General features: G+C 43.4%; 1 protein-coding gene across 11 annotated transcripts in view; it reads right to left on the reverse strand.

Annotated features, from left to right (window-relative positions):
* The window catches only part of MMAA (metabolism of cobalamin associated A), a 28,943-nt gene extending 14,517 nt beyond the window's left edge, over positions 1-14,426 (reverse strand). For 3 of the 11 annotated variants that reach the window (XR_015144159.1, XM_086346507.1, XM_086346503.1), the window contains exon 1: positions 14,053-14,258. The gene's annotated coding sequence lies outside the window, so the exon portion shown is untranslated. Of the gene's footprint in view, positions 1-127; positions 159-13,296; positions 13,444-14,052 lie in introns of those variants that run through there. The other 8 variants (XM_086346508.1, XM_086346504.1, XM_086346505.1 and 5 more) reach the window with 7 other exon arrangements.
* Between the last annotated feature and the right edge of the window lie 2,918 nt (positions 14,427-17,344).

The raw sequence follows: 17,344 nt of genomic DNA on the forward strand, positions 1-17,344 counted from the left end.
ATACACAAGGAGACATTTAAAACAAAAAAAAGTTAAGAGGGGTTCTATTCTGGAAGCTCTCTCCGAGATCACATTAAACACACTTCTCATGCAAACCACTATCACTACCACCAAACTGGACACGCACAGGCGAGGCGATCTTCTGAGCAGTACTACCGTCCATGTCCCGCGCCAGGTTACAAGAACAACAGTGGAAAAAAAAAAAAAGATAATGTTTTTGATGGTGGTGACAATGATATTTTATTATGTTCCAGTCACCATACTATAAACTTCTATATTAGCACCCAAAGGCTGCTGTAACAAATTACCATAAACTCTGTGGATTAAAACCACAGAAACCTATCTCATGGTTCTGGAGGTGGGAAGTCAGAGACCAAAATGTTAGGAGGACGTCGCTCCCTCTGAAGGCTCTAGATGGAGACTGTTCCCTGCTCCTCCCAGCTTCCTGGGGCATCAGGGGCTCCTCAGCTCATAGTTAAAAGACTCCAATATCTGCCTCCTTCTTCACATGGCCTACTTTTTGTGTCTCTCTTCTGTGTGGGTATTTATCACTGAATTGGGCCCATTCAGATAATCCAAGATGGTCTCATCCCAAGGTCTTTAACTTAATTATATCTGCAAAGATCCTTTTTCCAAAGAGAATCACATTCTCCAGTTCCAGAGATAAGGACGTGGACAAATCATTTGAGAGACCACCATTCACTCCACTACACCTCCTTTGCTGGACTGCCTCATTATCTTACCCTAAATGGTCTAAACCCAGCACTTTAACAGCTCATAGTACTACAAACACTGTGTTTGGAGAAAGAACGCACTGTGAGAACAGACAGGTCATGGAAAAGAACTTTCCTGGGGCAGGACAAGGTTCAAAGTCACCGAGGAGTCAATGCCGGGGCTGGGTCTGAAAGGTTAAATAAAGCTGCAGAAAGAAGAGGCAGGCCTTCCAGGCTGAGGACATACTTGTACAGAGGCTGAGCTTGGTCTCTACCACATCAGAGAAGACTGAGGAACTCAAAGAAGCAGTCACTGGGCATATATATTGGGTTGGCCAAAAAGTTTGTTTGGGTTTTCCAAGCTGTTACAGGAAGACATGAATGACCTTCTTGGCCAACCCAATATATTGGAACTAGTGCTGCCCAGGCTGCAGGAGGGCAGAGAGGAGCTACTCCACGTTCAAGGTCAGGAGGGGCGACCTCGTCCAAGGTAATGAGCAGTGGCTGCGCTTTGCTGGAGCAGCCGTGAAGAGATACCCCACGTCCAAGGTAAGAGAAACCCAACTGAGACAGTAGGTGTTGCGAGAGGACATCAGAGGCCAGACACACTGAAACCATAATCACAGAAAACTAGTCAATCTAATCATACGGACCACAGCCTTGTCTAACTCAGTGAAACTAAGCCAAGCCCTGTGGGGCCACCCAAGACGGGTGGGTCATGATAGAGAGGTCTGACAGAATGTGGTCCACTGGAGAACGGAATGGCAAACCACTTCAGTATTCTTGCCTTGAGAACCCCATGAACAGTGTGAAAAGGCAAAATGATAGGATACTGAAAGAGGAACTCCCCAAGTCGGTAGGTGCCCAATATGCTACTGGACATCAGTGGAGAAATAACTCCAGAAAGAATGAAGGGATGGAGCCAAAGCAAAAACAATGCCCAGTTGTGGATGTGACTGGTGATAGAAGCAAGGTCTGATGCTGTAAAGAGCAATATTGCACAGGAACCTGGAATGTCAGGTCCACGAATCAAGGCAAATTGGAAGTGGTCAAACAAGAGATGGCAAGAGTGAATGTCGACATTCTAGGAATCAGCGAACTAAAACGGACTGATATGGGTGAATTTAACTCAGATGACCATTATATCTACTACTGTGGGCAGGAATCCCTTAGAAGAAATGGGAGTAGCCATCATGGTCAACAGAAGAGTCTGAAATGCAGTACTTGGATGCAATCTCAAAAATGACAGAATGATCTCTGTTCATTTCCAAGGTAAACCATTCAATATCACGGCGATTCAAGCCTATGCCCCAACCAGTAACGCTGAAGAAGCTGAAGTTGAACAGTTCTATGAAGACCTACAAGACCTTTTAGAACTAACACCCAAAAAAGATGTCCTTTTCATTATAGGGGACTCGAATGCAAAACTAGGAAGTCAAGAAACACCTGGGGTAACAGGCAAATTTGGCCTTGGAATACGGAATGAAGCAGGGCAAAGGTTAATAGAGTTTTGCCAAAAGAATACAAACACCCTCTTCCAACAACACAAGAGAAGACTCTACACATGGACATCACCAGATGGTCAACACCGAAATCAGACTGATTATATTCTTTGTAGCCAAAGATGGAGAAGCTCTATTACAGTCAGCAAAAACAAAACCGGGAGCTGACTGTGGTTCAGATCATGAACTCCTTATTGCCAAATTCAGATTTAAATTGAAGAAAGTAGGGAAAACCACTAGATCATTCAGGTATGACTTAAATCAAATCCCTTATGATTATACAGTGGAAATGAGAAATAGATTTAAGGGACTAGATCTGATAGACAGAGTGCCTGATGAACTATGGACGGAGGTTCGTGACATTGTACAGGAGACAGGGATCAAGACCATCCCCGTGGAAAAGAAATGCAAAAAAGCAAAATGGCTGTCTGAGGAGGCCTTACAAATAGCTGTGAAAAGAACAGAAGGAAAGATATAAGCATCTTATTGCAGACTTCCAAAGAATAGCAAGGAGAGATAAGAAAGCCTTCCTCAGGGATCAATGCAAAGAAATAGAGGAAAACAACAGAATGGGAAAGACTAGAGATCTCTTCAAGAAAATTAGAGATACCAAGGGAACATTTCATGCAAAGACGGGCTCGATAAAGGACAGAAATGGTATGGACCTAACAGAAGCAGAAGATATTAAGAAGTGGTGGCAAGAATACACAGAAGAACTGTACAAAAAAGATCTTCATGACCCAGATAATCACGATGGTGTGATCACTCACCTAGAGCCAGACATCCTGGAATGTGAAGTCAAGTGGGCCTTAGAAAGCATCACTACAAACAAAGCTAGTGGAGGTGATGGAATTCCAGTTGAGCTATTTCAAATCCTGAAAGATGATGCTGTGAAAGTGCTGCACTCAATATGCCAACAAATTTGGAAAACTCAGCAGTGGCCACAGGACTGGAAAAGGTCAGTTTTCATTCCAATCCCAAAGAAAGGCAATGCCACGAATGCTCAAACCACTGCACAATTGCACTCATCTCACATGCTAGCAAAGTGATGCTCAAAATTCTCCAAGCCAGGCTTCAGCAATACGTGAACCGTGAACTTCCTGATGTTCAAGCTGATTTTAGAAAAGGCAAAGGAACCAGAGATCAAATTGCCAACATCCGCTGGATCACGGAAAAAGCAAGAGAGTTCCAGAAAAACATCTAGCTCTGCTTCACTGACTATGCAATAGTGGACCACAATAAACTGTGGAAAATTCTTCAAGAGATGGGAATACCAGACCACCTGACCTGCCTCTTGAGAAATCTGCATGCAGGTCAGGAAGCAACAGTTAGAACTGGACATGGAACAACAGACTGGTTCCAAATAGGAAAAGCAGTACGTCAAGGCTGTATATTGTCACCCTGCTTATTTAACTTATATGCAGAGTACATCATGAGAAATGCTGGGCTGGAAGAAGCACAAGCTGGAATCAAGATTGCTGGGAGAAATATCAATAACCTCAGATATGCAGATGACACCACCCTTAAGGTAGAAAGTGAAGAGGAACTCAAAAGCCTCTTGATGAAAGTGAAAGAGGAGAGTGAAAAAGCTGGCTTAAAGTTCAACATTCAGAAAACTAAGATCATGGCATCTGGTCCCATCACTTAATGGCAAATAGATGGGGAAACGATGCAAACAGTGACAGACTTTATTTCTGGGGGGCTCCAAAATCACTGCAGATGGTGACTGCAGCCATGAAATTAAAAGATGTTTGCTCCTTGGAAGAAAAGATATGACCAAACTAGACAACATATTAAAAAGCAGAGACATTACTTTGCCAACAAAGGTCTGTCTAGTCAAAGCTTTGGTTTTTCCAGTGGTCATGTACGTATGTGAGAGTTGGACTATAAAGACAGCTGAGATCCGAAGGATTGATGCTTCTGAACTGTGGTGTTGGAGAAGACTCTTGAGAGTCCCTTGGACTGCAAGGAGATCCACCCAGTCCATCCTAAAGGAAATCAGTCCTGAATACTCATTGGAAGGACTGATGTTGAAGCTGAAACTCCAATCCTTGGCCACCTGATGTGAAGAACTGATTCATTTGAGAAAACCCTGATGCTGGGAAAGACTGAAAGTGAGAAAAGAAGGGGACAATAGAGAAGGAGATGGTTGGATGGCCTCACCAACTCAATGGACATGAATTTGGGTAAACGCCGGGAGTTGGCGATGGACAGGGAGGCTTGGCGTGCTGCACTCCATGGGGTTGCAGAGTGGGACATGACTGAGCGACTGAACTGAACTTCCATGTTAGGATCCTCAAAGTTTGCCATGGAGTCTGACACACTGCAATTATTCTAAAGAATGCTAATCTGATCTTATTTCATTTCCCACTTGCCTGTCACTCAAGAGTGTATGAACCATTTCGAATACTTTATTTCACTTTACTCTCCCAGACAATTCCATGAAGACAACTGGATAGTTATTCTCATTTAATAACAGAAACTAAGAGTGAGTTTGGAGAAGGCGATGGCACCCCACTCCAGAAATCTTGCCTGGAAAAAATCCCATGAATGGAGGAGCCTGGTGGGCTGCAGTCCATGGGGTCGCTAAGAGTCAGACACAACTGAGTGACTTCACTTTCCCTTTTCACTTTCATGCACTGGAGAAGGAAATGGCAGTCCACTCCAGTGTTCTTGCCTGGAGAATCCCAGGGACGGGGGAGCCTAGTGGGCTGCCATCTATGGGGTCACACAGAGTCGGACACGACTGAAGCGACTTAGCAGCAGCCGCAGCAGCAGCAAGAGTGAGTTAGCTGACTACAGTCATAGCCAGTGGACTCAAACCCAGGTTTTTGACTCTCTGTGGCATTTATTTCTCCATAAATTGTTTTAGAATAAAGGAGCTCCTTTGGGAAATAGGTATTAGTAACTCTGTGCCTCCCAAAGTGGTAAGAAGCGTTTTCAGTGTACAGTGATGGGGTAGCATTAGGAGGAGCCAAAGAACAAGCTACATTTAAAATATTTAATTAACTTAATTAAAAAAATTTTTTACATTAATTCTTTAATTAATTCTTACCATGACAATCTCTTACCCAACAGACCTATGCTCTCAAAAAGAGCAAAGTAATATAAAGAGAAAGAGAGAAACAAGATCTTAAAGCATGCATTCAATACCTGATCACCTACTACATGTCATGCAGTGGTTTAGCACTGGGGTTGCAACACTGATCTAACGGGACAATAGCTCTTGCCCCCATGAAGCTAACATCCACGTAAGGGAAACAGACAACAGGCTAGGAATAAGGTCAGTGTGGCCGGAGGTGAATGAGCAAGAAAGAAAGTGTAAAGGGGAAGGCCAAAGAGGGGGTCAGATACAGGGCCTGAAAGATGACTGGAAGGAATTCAACTTTGAGTGAAAGGGAAGTCAAGGGAGAGAGGAGAACCCAATCTGACTTCCCTTCAGATCAAAGGGATCTGATGCAGATGCAAGAACAGAAAGGATAAGAGCAGCTAAGAAACTACTGCAAAAATGCAGCTGAGATAACAGAGACCGCGACCAGGTGGGCTGGAGTTAGATGCTGGATGAATTCTGGAGGAGTTGGTAATACATGAGACGTGGATGGGAGAGAAAGAGAACCCTTAAGGATGAGGCACAGGTTTTATCTTGCGCCAACATCCATTGATCATAGAAAGAGCAAGGGGATTCCAGAAAAACGTCTACTTCTGCTTCACTGAGTAAGCTAAAGCCTCTGACTGTGAGGATCACAAAAAACTGTGGAAAATTCTTAAAGAGACGGGATTACCAGACCATCTTAACTGCCTCCTGAGAAACCTGTATGCAGGTCAAGAAGCAACAGTTAGAACCGGACATGGAACAATGGACTGGTTCAAAATTGGGAAAGGAGTACATCAAGGCTGTATATTGTCACCCTGCTTATTTAACTTCTATGCAGAGCGGTGGTGGTGGTGGTGGTGGTTTAATAGCTAAGTCGTGTCCGACTCTTGTGACCTCAGGGACTGTAGCCTGCCAGGCTCCTCTATCCATGGGACTCTCCAGGCAAGAATACTGGAATGGGTTGCCATTTCCTTCTCCAGGGGATCTTCCCAACCTAGTAATGGAACCCGGGTCTCCTGCACTTCAGGCAGATTCTTTACCAACTGAGCCCCCTCTATGCAGAGTACATCATGCTAAATGCTGGACTGGATAAATCAAAACTGGAATCAAGATTGTTGGGAGAAGTATAAACAACCTTAGAAATACAGATAACAACACTCTAATGGCAGAAAGTGAAGAGGAACTAAAGAGCCTCTTGATGAAGGTGAGAGAGGAGAGTGAAAAAGCTGGCTTAAAACTCAACATTCAAAAAACTAAGATCATGGCATCTGGTCCCATCACTTTATAGCAAATAGATGGGGAAACAATGCAAACAATGCCAGATTTAATTTTCTTGGGCTCCAAAATCACTGTGGATGGTGACTGCAGCCATGAAATTAAAAGACACTTGCTCCTTGGAAGAAAAGCTAGACAAACCTAGACAGAGTATTAAAAAGCAGAGACATCACTTTGCCAACAAAGGTCCATCTAATCAAAGCTATGGTTTTTCCAGTAGTCATGTATGGATGTGAGAGTTGGACCATTAAAGGGGCTGAGCACCGAAGAATTAATGATTTTGAACTGTGATGCTGGAAAAGACTCGAGAGTCTCTTGGACTGCAAGGAGATCAAACCAGTCAATTCTAAAGGAAATCAACCCTGAAGGACTGGTGTGAAGCTGAAGCTCCAACTCTTGGCCACCTGATGCCAAGATTCGACTCACTGTGACTCTGATGCTGGGAAAGATTGAAGGCAGGAGGAGAAGGGGGCACCAGAGGATGACATGGTTGGATGGCATCACTGACTCAATGGACATGAGTTTGAGCAAACGCCAGGAGCCAGTGAAGGACAGGGAAGCCTGATGTTCCCAGGGTGGCAAAGAGTCGGACACAACTTGTGACTGAACAACAACAATAAATATCAATAGAATATAGATTTTGCTCTAACATTTAGAATAGTGATTTCTTACAACAATTTATTTGTAGTTTTTCTCAGAAAATCCATACCAGCTATCTGACAAGCTTATGGCTTATATCGTAGGATTTATAACAATTTGGGATTGTAAAGTTCCCTGCCCTTTCATGCCAACAGAAATCTGAAAAGGTCTTTAAATGAAAAGAAAGAGCCAGGAAGAGGATAACATTTTAGGTCATTCATTCTTTGCCAAAACTAGAAAGCTATCCACATGTATATAATTCCAGAATTTTATACTTTCAAATCTCTCCCTGAGGGCTGATTTTCTTGGTGCTTCCAAACCCTCTGGACCTTCTGAAAGGCAGAGCAGCAGCTGCTACCTTTTACTGAATGTTGAACATGTGTGAGCTATTGAGCAGGCATTCCCTCAGCTAAGCCTGAGAACAGCAGATGAGAGTCCATTTCACAGGTGAGGCTAGTAAGGCGAGGCTGACCGACCAATGCCTAACAACCAGTGGCAGAATCTGGGGAAACTACAGATTTCATTGAGCCAGATAACCTCAGATATGCAGATGACACCACCCTTATGGCAGAAAGTGAAGAGGAACTAAAAAGCCTCTTGATGAAAGTGAAAGTGGAGAGTGAAAAAGTTGGCTTAAAGCTCAACATTCAGAAAACGAAGATCATGGCATCCGGTCCCATCACTTCATGGGAAATAGATGGGGAAACAGTGGAAACAGTGTCAGACTTTATTTTTTTGAGCTCCAAAATCACTGCAGATGGTGACTGCAGCCATGAAATTAAGACACTTACTCCTTGGAAGTAAAGTTATGACCAACCTAGATAGCATATTCAAAAGCAGAGACATTATTTGCCAACAAAGGTTCGTCTAGTCAAGGCTATGGTTTTTCCTGTGGTCACGTATGGATGTGAGAGTTGGACTGTGAAGAAGGCTGAGTGCCAAAGTATTGATGCTTTTGAGCTGTGGTGTTGGAGAAGACTCTTGAGAGTCCCTTGGACTGCAAGGAGATCCAACCAGTCCATTCTGAAGGACATCAGCCCTGGGATTTCTTTGGAAGGAATGATGCTAAAGCTGAAACTCCAGTACTTCGGCCACCTCATGCGAAGAGTTGACTCATTGGAAAAGACTCTGATGCTGAGAGGGATTGGGGGCAGGAGGAGAAGGGGACAACAGAGGATGAGATGGCTGGATGGCATCACTGACTCGATGGATGTGAGTCTGGGTGAATTCCGGGAGTTGGTGATGGACAGGGAGGCCAGGCATGCTGTGATTCATGGGGTTGCAAAGAGTCGGACACGACTGAGTGACTGAACTGAACTGATACAGTATCAACTCTAGATTCTTGTATAAAAAGAGGAGTGGTGTCATGTCGCATTAAGGGAACACCAAATAATATCTGGTTATGGCACAGGCTGTTTATCTTCGTGTTGTTCCTTTCTCTCTTTCTCTTTGGCTTAGGCCAAAAGGAAAACTTAATTTACATTTTCTGTACAAACCTTATCAGTAGGAGATCCTAATAATATATTAGGCGAAAGAACAGACCAAATTTCTAAAATTTTTAATGTTTTCTTGTTCTACACAGAATAATTCCACTTGACAACTAAATGTAAAATATACTTAAACCCATTAATTTCACAAAACCAACTGGATTTTAAAGAAGTCCGTAAACTTTTTAAAAGCCAATACAGAGGATTTCCCTCAATATTGATGCAGTGGTTAAGAATCCGCCTGCCAATACAAGGCACATGGGTTCAGTGATCCCTAGTCCGAAAGATTCCACATGCCTTGGAACAAATAAAGCCTGTGTGCCATTACTACCAAAGCCTGCAAGCCATAGAGCCTGTGCTCTGCAAGGAGGAGCCACCGCGATGAGAAGCCTGTGCAGCACAATGAAGGGTAGCCCCCATTCACTGCAACTAGAAAAAGCCCGCATGCGGCAGGGAAGATGAAGTGTAGTCAAAAGTAATAATACAGAAATAAATCACAATAACGGCTCTTGCTCACAGTTTATAAAAAGCGCCAATACGACTCCGCCTTCCATGAGCACCTTTCTGCCTGGATGTACATGTCACAGACAGAACAGACTAAGTCTACTACAGTGGCAAAATCATGCAGGCCCAGGTGGCTCAGTGGTAGAGAACCTGCCTGCCAATGCAGGAGACCTGGGTTCAATCCTGGTCCAGGAAGATCCACTGAAGAGGAAATGGCAACCCACTCCAGTATTCTTGCCTGGGAAATCCCACGGACAGAGGAGCCTGGCGGCTACAGTCCACGGGGTTGCAGAACAGTCCGATACAACTTAGCAACAACAGGGAGAAGGACTTCCCACCTGCTCATGGATCTAAGCACCTTTTCTTGCTTTCTTAGGGAAAGAAATCAAAGAAGCAGGCCAATAATCAAACTGTTTCAATGAATTTTCACAATTCCTAAGAGTATGGTTTCATCCTACAACTTTACACTGAGCACCAGGAAAATAAAAAGAAATTCTGTAGCACTTACAACACTCAGTAAGATACCTCAAAGCACCACTATTCCTAATAAACCAGAAAGTCTACTTATTAATATATAATGAAAACACCAAGTAGGCAAAAATACTGAAAGAGGTTGGGTAAGTACATCCCCTCTCCTGCAAGAGGGTTCATATGGACAGCAGGTGCGTGGTTTCACACTTGTTTTCCTCTAAATATCTTTTACATCCATTCCATTCTCTTACCATCACGCCCAGATTTCTCTACTATAATGGCTTTCAAACTCTGACAGAAGTTCATAGAAAGAAATACACTTACACCAGTCAATACACAGACATATACCTGAAACGAGCTTCACAGAACATTTTTTATCCCTATTGCATGTGCTATATGCTAATACTTTTCAAGTTTTTCTTAAAATGAAGATCATAATCTACCAATGGGCACAACCTATTATAGCCATTGCTATGGCCAGTATTTTTAACAAACTTGTCTTTATGGAAATTTAAAAAAATTGTGCATCAAAAGACAATGTCAACAGAGTAAAAAGCAACCCACAGGATGGGAGAAAATACTTGCAAATCATATACCCGACACGAGATTAATATCCAGAATATATAAAGAACTTCTGAAACTCAGCAACAGAAACAACCCAAATCAAAAATGTGCCAAGGGCTTGAACAGACAGTTCTCCAGGAAGATACACAAATGATTAATATGCACATGAAAAGATATTCACCATAATCAATCATAAAGACAATGCAATTTAAAACTACAATGAGATACCACCCCACACCCATTAGAATGACTGCTAACTATGGCCATTATTAATTCATCTTCCATACTACCACTTATCCTCATAAAATGTAAAACTGACTACATCACTCTACTTAAAATACTTTAAAATGCTTAAAATACTTTAAAAGTTCCTTGTGTATTATTTGTTAAATTTTTTCTCCCCTGTGATTTAGCCATTCATTCATTGAGCAACTATTTACTAAGAGTCTACGGAGCTCTGTTATATCCTAGGAGCTCTGTTAAGGCCTTAGCATTCATTGGTATACGGATCCAACATGGCTCCTAACATGACGTTTATAATCCAGCCAGGACAGTCATTAAATAAGTTTCATATTCTTTATGAGTGCTCTTATCCACCTTTCCAAGTGAATTCATCCCCCTCCTCCACTCTTATCATATTGCTATAACTATCCTGATCTGCACGAAGGTCCCAGAAAGACTCAGTCTTTTATACATCGTGGCCATTGTCCTTGATGTCCCTTCTACTTGGAATGTCTTAATCACCTCACAAATTCCTCCTCAGCCTTCAAGATCAACTTAAAAGGGTCTCCTCTAAAAACATTTCTGTGGCCTCCTTTCTACACTCCTTCAGTCACCATTTCTAACTCTTGAAATCAGCATTACGATGCTGATCACATCATTTTGTGACCATTTTTTAAATAGTGTCAGTCTTCCTAGACTCAGTTATCACTGGATCCACAACATAGTTTATCAGTCACAGAATAAATGAATGAATGTATGCTATAATTTTGTATGTATAACTCCATTATGTTGATTACTTAGTTGACTGATGTTTGAAAACTTAAATTTTTCTAGATTTCACTGTATAAATATATTTTTAGGACTTCCTTCTTAAAGTCTGATTTCAATATATGGATGTTTTCCTTCATTAAAAATGTGTTCGGCAGCAGCCACTCTGACTTGGAATATTTGTCTTGAAATTGATCCAATGAATATGCTTAATTTCAATAACTACTCTGGCAAGAAACAGCAGAGAGGATTTCCAAAATCAATACATTAGGTCAGTGTCTGCAGCACAACAGTTCATACAGGCAAAGTGGTGTTACACCACATGTTTCCATTTCTCCAAGCCAGTTACTTTTAATGTGAAGCTAGGCTGTCAGATGCCATCCATCTGTTTACCATCTCCCACCACCCCCATGCAGGAGACCCAGGTTCGATCCCTGGGTTGAGAAGATCCCTGGAGAAAGAAATGGCAACCCACTCCAGTATTCTTGCCTCGAGAATTCCATGGACAGAGGAGCCTGGAGGGCTCAGTTCGTGGGGTCGCAAGTTGGACCCGACTTAGCGACTAAATCACCACTACCACCCCCAGTGGAGGCTTTACTTTCTCCTTTTCAAATAATTTTCAGAAAATCTGGATAGAACAGAATGGCTTTTTAAATATGCAACTTTTAACTAGGTCATTGTTATAGAAGAGTAATACAGAACATGTGCTGAACTCACACAGGGAATATTCTAAAGTTCTCTGTCCACTTTACCTTTTATATTACTCTTCCAGTTAGGACTGATTTCCCAACTTCTACTTTAAGGTATCAATCTCCTGGCTAAGTCTCGATTTTTCTAAATTCTATCACCAGCCAATGTTTTGATTCATTTCCACTGCTATTACCCTAGCTCAAATCTGAACTGGTCTTAAGGGGCTCTGAGACTAGCTATAGTACCTGGGCAATCTCTACTACTCTCCATATGAAAATATTAAGACTTACACACCAGAGTCAGACTATGAAATGAAACTGTGTACATGAGAGGGCCTGGCACCAACAGGTGTTAACCAACTGTAAGGAACCTTCTTTCCTTCTCTTTCCTCCCTTCCCCATCCTCCATCTTGGAAGACGCAGCAAGACTTATACTGAACCATGAATGTGATCTCCTTGCTAATCCACCTCAAATTCCTCCAATAGTTTCCCCCATGCTAGGACAGTAGTTCTCAGTGTGGTCCCCAGACCAACAGCAACTCCAGCAACTGAGAATGGACAAGAGGGAAATTCTCAAGCCCCACCCCAGAACTTCTGAAGCAAGAACTCTGGAGGTGGGGGCCATGCCTGCCACTCTCTCACAAACCTGCCAGGTGATTATGATGTAACTTCAAATTTGAGAACCAGCGCCTGAGGATAAAGTCTAGTCTAGTATTGAAGGGTCTCCCAAACCAGTTTTCCTCCATTTACCGTACCTGCCTTCTCAGACTTCTCCTACGGAGAGTTTACTTACGATCTTCCAAACCTGCTATTCACCTTCCAACTGAGATTTTACTCACTGGTTACATTCTCTTTTCTTTCTTTAAATATTTATTTACTTAGCTGCTTCACATTTATTCTTGCAGCATGCAGAATCTTTAGTTCTGAGATCTTAGTTCCCCCATCAAGGGATTGAACCCGGGGACCCCTACATTGGGAATGCAGAGTCCTAGCCACTAGACCAACAGGGAAGTCGTCATTGGTTACCTTCTTCTCCTCCATGACACCTCTCCGTTTCAACCCAGCTTAAATCCCACTGTTTTCTTAAATCCCTTCCTGACACAGTTTGCAGGAACTTTTTCCTCTCTTAATTCCAATTATTTCTGAGTACTCAGGTGATAATCTGCAGATGTCACAAACTGGCTGTTCCTGGCCATAGAGGGTATGTGAGTGCATAAAAGATTGGTTGCCAATTAACAATAAAAATCAAGAAATATTACAAAGATAGAGATTTTTGGCCTGTGATGGGGAAAGTCAGATCTGTGCATGAGGGACCCACATTCCCACATGGCAACAATCAGTGGAGGGGCACATGTTTCCAGCACTCACCAGCTCTTTCCATGCCAAATATAGGTTTTTAGACGTCTTCAAATATCTCAAACCGTAACTTACATTTCTTTTGCAACTTTTTTTTTTTTTGGCTCTCCTAATAGAACACAGCCCTTAAAGGAACTGAACTGTCCTGGTTTTCATTACCTTGAGCACAAAACGATACGGGTTTTCACTACACAAAAGAACATTCTGGACATTATAGACCTCCCAAACAAGTAGAAATGTACACAGGCTTTTGGGAAACTCCTGATTTTCTACCAAGTAGTGTTTGTTTTCCAAAGTATATTAGGGCACAACTCTCAAGGTAATTAAAAAATTTCATGCCATTTTGGCTTAGACTGTCTTTCATAATAACAATTTGTATTTATCTTTCATAATGATAAACACAAATTACTTGAACACAGTACGTCTGCTGGAAGAGACCTAGGCTACGCCCGGCACAGTATTTCACCGAAACTTGATGCTGTCTGCGACTTCCTGCGACTTCCCGTCTAAGCCCTATTTTTATTTACTGATTTTTATTCCGTTAAAGACGAGGTTTAACCTCCCGCTTGGGTAGTTGCTACACTGAACTACAGTGCCTTTTTACAGGCCACCGTCTAGTTAACCATTTACCAGCGGCAAACTACGAGCCACCTTATGAAAACTGTCTTACTGCGGCACAAGGGTAAAATCACAAGCTTGTCCAAAATAATGAAAAATGTAACACGCTGTTCACAGACAATCTCCTTTTTCAGGAGAAAACCAACCAACCTTCCCTGTGAATCCATTTTGCCGACGCTTACTCGTTCCACGTTTCCCGCACCCCCATCATCATAGAACTCAATCACAGTCCCTTCCCCGAATTCCCCAGGGGGCGCCCCAGACGCAGAGCTGAGCCCCCGGCGGCCTGAGGCACGAGCCTGGCCCCAATCCGGACGCGGCGCGCAACCCCCGCCCCGTACTCACCCGCCCGCAGCCGTAAAAGTGCAGCACCCTCCTGCCCCGCCCCTTCCGGCGAGCCGCTTCGTCCCGCCCCCGCGCTCTCCCGCGCGCAGGCGCAGCGCCCATTGCCGGGTGTTGGGGCCCGGGGGAGCGACCCGGGGGTGGGCGGTGGCGTGGGGCGTGGCCTGGGCCCCGGCGGGCGTGGCCGCGGGATTCCGGTGTGGGACGGCGGTCCAGGGAGCCTGAGGGCCTGGCGGCGTTCTCGAGGGTGGGGAGGCCTGCGGGGCGACGCCCGGGGCGCCGGACATCTGTCTGAGAAGTTCAGCAGAGAAGGGCGGTTGACGGTCTTTAGGGATAGCTTTTGCCCTCCTGTCGGTTCACAACAGCTCCAAAGGCGGAGAGTAAAATCCTTCCTCTCCCGGCCTCGGCGCTTCGCGAAGCCGGGGAGATGGAGCTCGAGTCCGGTCCGGGTCCGCGCAGCCAGCGGCAGTCCCAGCCGCAACCTTTTCCTAACGCTTCCTGGAAGCTTAAAAGTATATGGGTGTACATATGTTCCCCCACATATATATACCTATGGCTGATTCATATTGATGTATGTCAGAGGCCAAGACAATATTGTAAAGCAATTATCCTCTAATTAAAAAAATAACTATATGGGTGGAGGGTGAGACATGGGTCGTTTGATAATCTGGTGAAATTAAGGGAACTAAAGCTCGGCAAACAATTTCCAACCTGTGGGAGTGAATGCTCAGTGTTCAGTTGAAATACAACTCGAGTTTTTAAAGCATGGTGTGGTTTGTAACAGCTGAAGGGCTCGCAGTGTTTTCTCTTAAAAGTTACCCATTTGTACTGATTACTCTTTCCTAATTTGTACCAAAACCAAGGACCCACGCTCACCGCCGCCAGAAAGTCACCCGAAGAGGGAAGGCTCTCGCCTGAAGTGGGGGTGAAAACGAACATGCTTACTATTTGCGACTTCACTGGGAGTCAGAATAGTAACTAAGTTTTTTGGAAACCTGTTAGATCCGTTGTTGTTGTTGTTGTTGTTGTTATTGTTTAGTAGCTAAGTCGTAGTGGACTCTGGAACCCCATGGACTGTAGCCTGTCAGGCTCCTCTGTCCATGGGATGTCCCAGGCAAGAATACTGGAGTGGGCTGCCATTCCCTTCCCCAGGGGATCTTCGCTGCCCAGAGATTGAACTCCTGGTTTCTGCCTTCTGGTCTGGTTTCTCCCTTTGGTCTCTCCTTCTGGTTTCTGCCGTTGCCAGGTGGGTCTTTAGCACTGAGCTACCAGGAAGAGTGAGCTTCCCTTGTGGCTCAGCTGGTAAAGAATCCGCCCGCAGTGCAGAAGACCTGGGTTTGATCCCTAGGTTGGGAAGATCCTCTGGAGAAAGGAAAGGCTACCCACTCCAGTATTCTGGCCTGGAGAATTGCATGGGCTGTATAGTCCATGGGGTCCCAAAGAGTCGGATACGACTGAGTGGCTTTCACTTTTCACTTTCACGAGGAAGACTAGTAAAACCTGAGCTTGAGTTCTAGGACTTTTAGGAAATATTGGTATCTCCCATATGTTTGCTGTAATGTAGTAAAGACAATCATTAGGCAATAGCAGGGATCAAATTACAGTGAATAAAAATAGTCGTAAATAGGTTCCTAATTATAATATTACAATTAGTGTCTGGAGCCGAAATCCCAGGCCCCCGCATATGATTTGCATAATTGCATGCCTGTGGGAGGGATTAGACCTTCCTCTGTTATTTGTTGATTCTTACTGAATATGGAACAATAAAAAATGAATTAAGTCTTCCTTATCATCTTTATTATTCTTATTTAGACTAAAAGACAGCCACTTTTATCCCAGAGTAATTGTAGATCCAAGAAAAGTCAATTACAGAAACTAGAACTGAAGGCTGAGGGAGAGAGGCTGCTGGAAAGAACATGTAAGCAGACAAATCTGGTTTTAGATCTTAGCTCCTGAATAACATAATGATAGAATCTGGGAGAAGCTTCTTCCTTTAAGCCAGGAGCTGAGCATTAGAACAGTGTTTTGTGGTGGGTTTTGGAAAACTTTATGAAAGCTCAGTTTGCATATCCTAAGGAAATGGAGTTTGTAATTTAAAAATGATTTTTAATCCTTACCTGCTTTTTCACTTCAAACTCTAAAACATGTTAGTGAATTTCACTTTTTTTCCCCCTTACCTAAGTGTTCCCTGAAGCATATTCCATGGAACATTAGTACTTTGCAAAAAGTTAATAATTGCTTCATGGAAAAAAAAAAACCTCTAGCATCGATACTGAGTAAAACACAAATTATTGGAAGTACGGTGGTGTAGCATTCTTGTCAGAGCATTTAGAATCTGTTCTAATGTTCTAACATTTAGAAACACAGCTTGAATCTGTGAAGAAACAGTTTAATTCAGAATGTGATTTGTTTGGACTTTTCAATAATGTCAGTATCATGAAAGATAAGCAAGACAGAGTACTTGTCTGCATTAGTGGGCAACTGTAATTTGGATAGGAGTATGGATTTTTTTAGTCACTAGCCCGCCAAGCTCCTCTGTCCATGGAATTCTCCAGGCATGAATACTGGAGTGGGTAGCCATTACTTCCCCAGGGGACCTTCCGGACCCAGGGATCAAACTCTTGTCTCCCAAATTGCAAGCCGATTGTTTACCATTTGAGCCACTAGGGAAGCCCTGAGAGAAAATATGGCATTATGTTAATTATTGTGGTTCTTTCAAATTTTCTATAGGTTTGAAATTTTTTTTTAACACTTAAAAAGTTGGGAAAAAGTATAGCTAGCACTTACCTTTTAAAAATGCACTGGTTATGTTTATAAGAAAATGCAAAATTCATTTATATACTGTGCTGTGCTTAGTTGCTCAGTCGTTTCCGACTCTTTGCCACCCCATGGACTGTAGCCTGCAGGCTCCTTTGTCCATGGGGATTCTCCAGGCAAGAATACTGGAGTGGGTTGCCATGCCCTCCCTCCTCCAGGGAATCTTCCCAACCCAGAGATTGAACCCACATCTCCTGCACTGCAGGCGGACCTTCTGAGCCACCAGGGAAGCCCAAGAATACTGGAGTGGGTAGTCCATCCCTTCTCCAGGGGATCTTCTTAA

Source organism: Bos grunniens, chromosome 17 (genome assembly GCF_055505025.1).
Source record: "Bos grunniens cultivar Pamir isolate PY7600 chromosome 17, Bosgru_T2T1.0, whole genome shotgun sequence".
NCBI classification, from domain to species: Eukaryota; Metazoa; Chordata; class Mammalia; order Artiodactyla; family Bovidae; genus Bos; species Bos grunniens.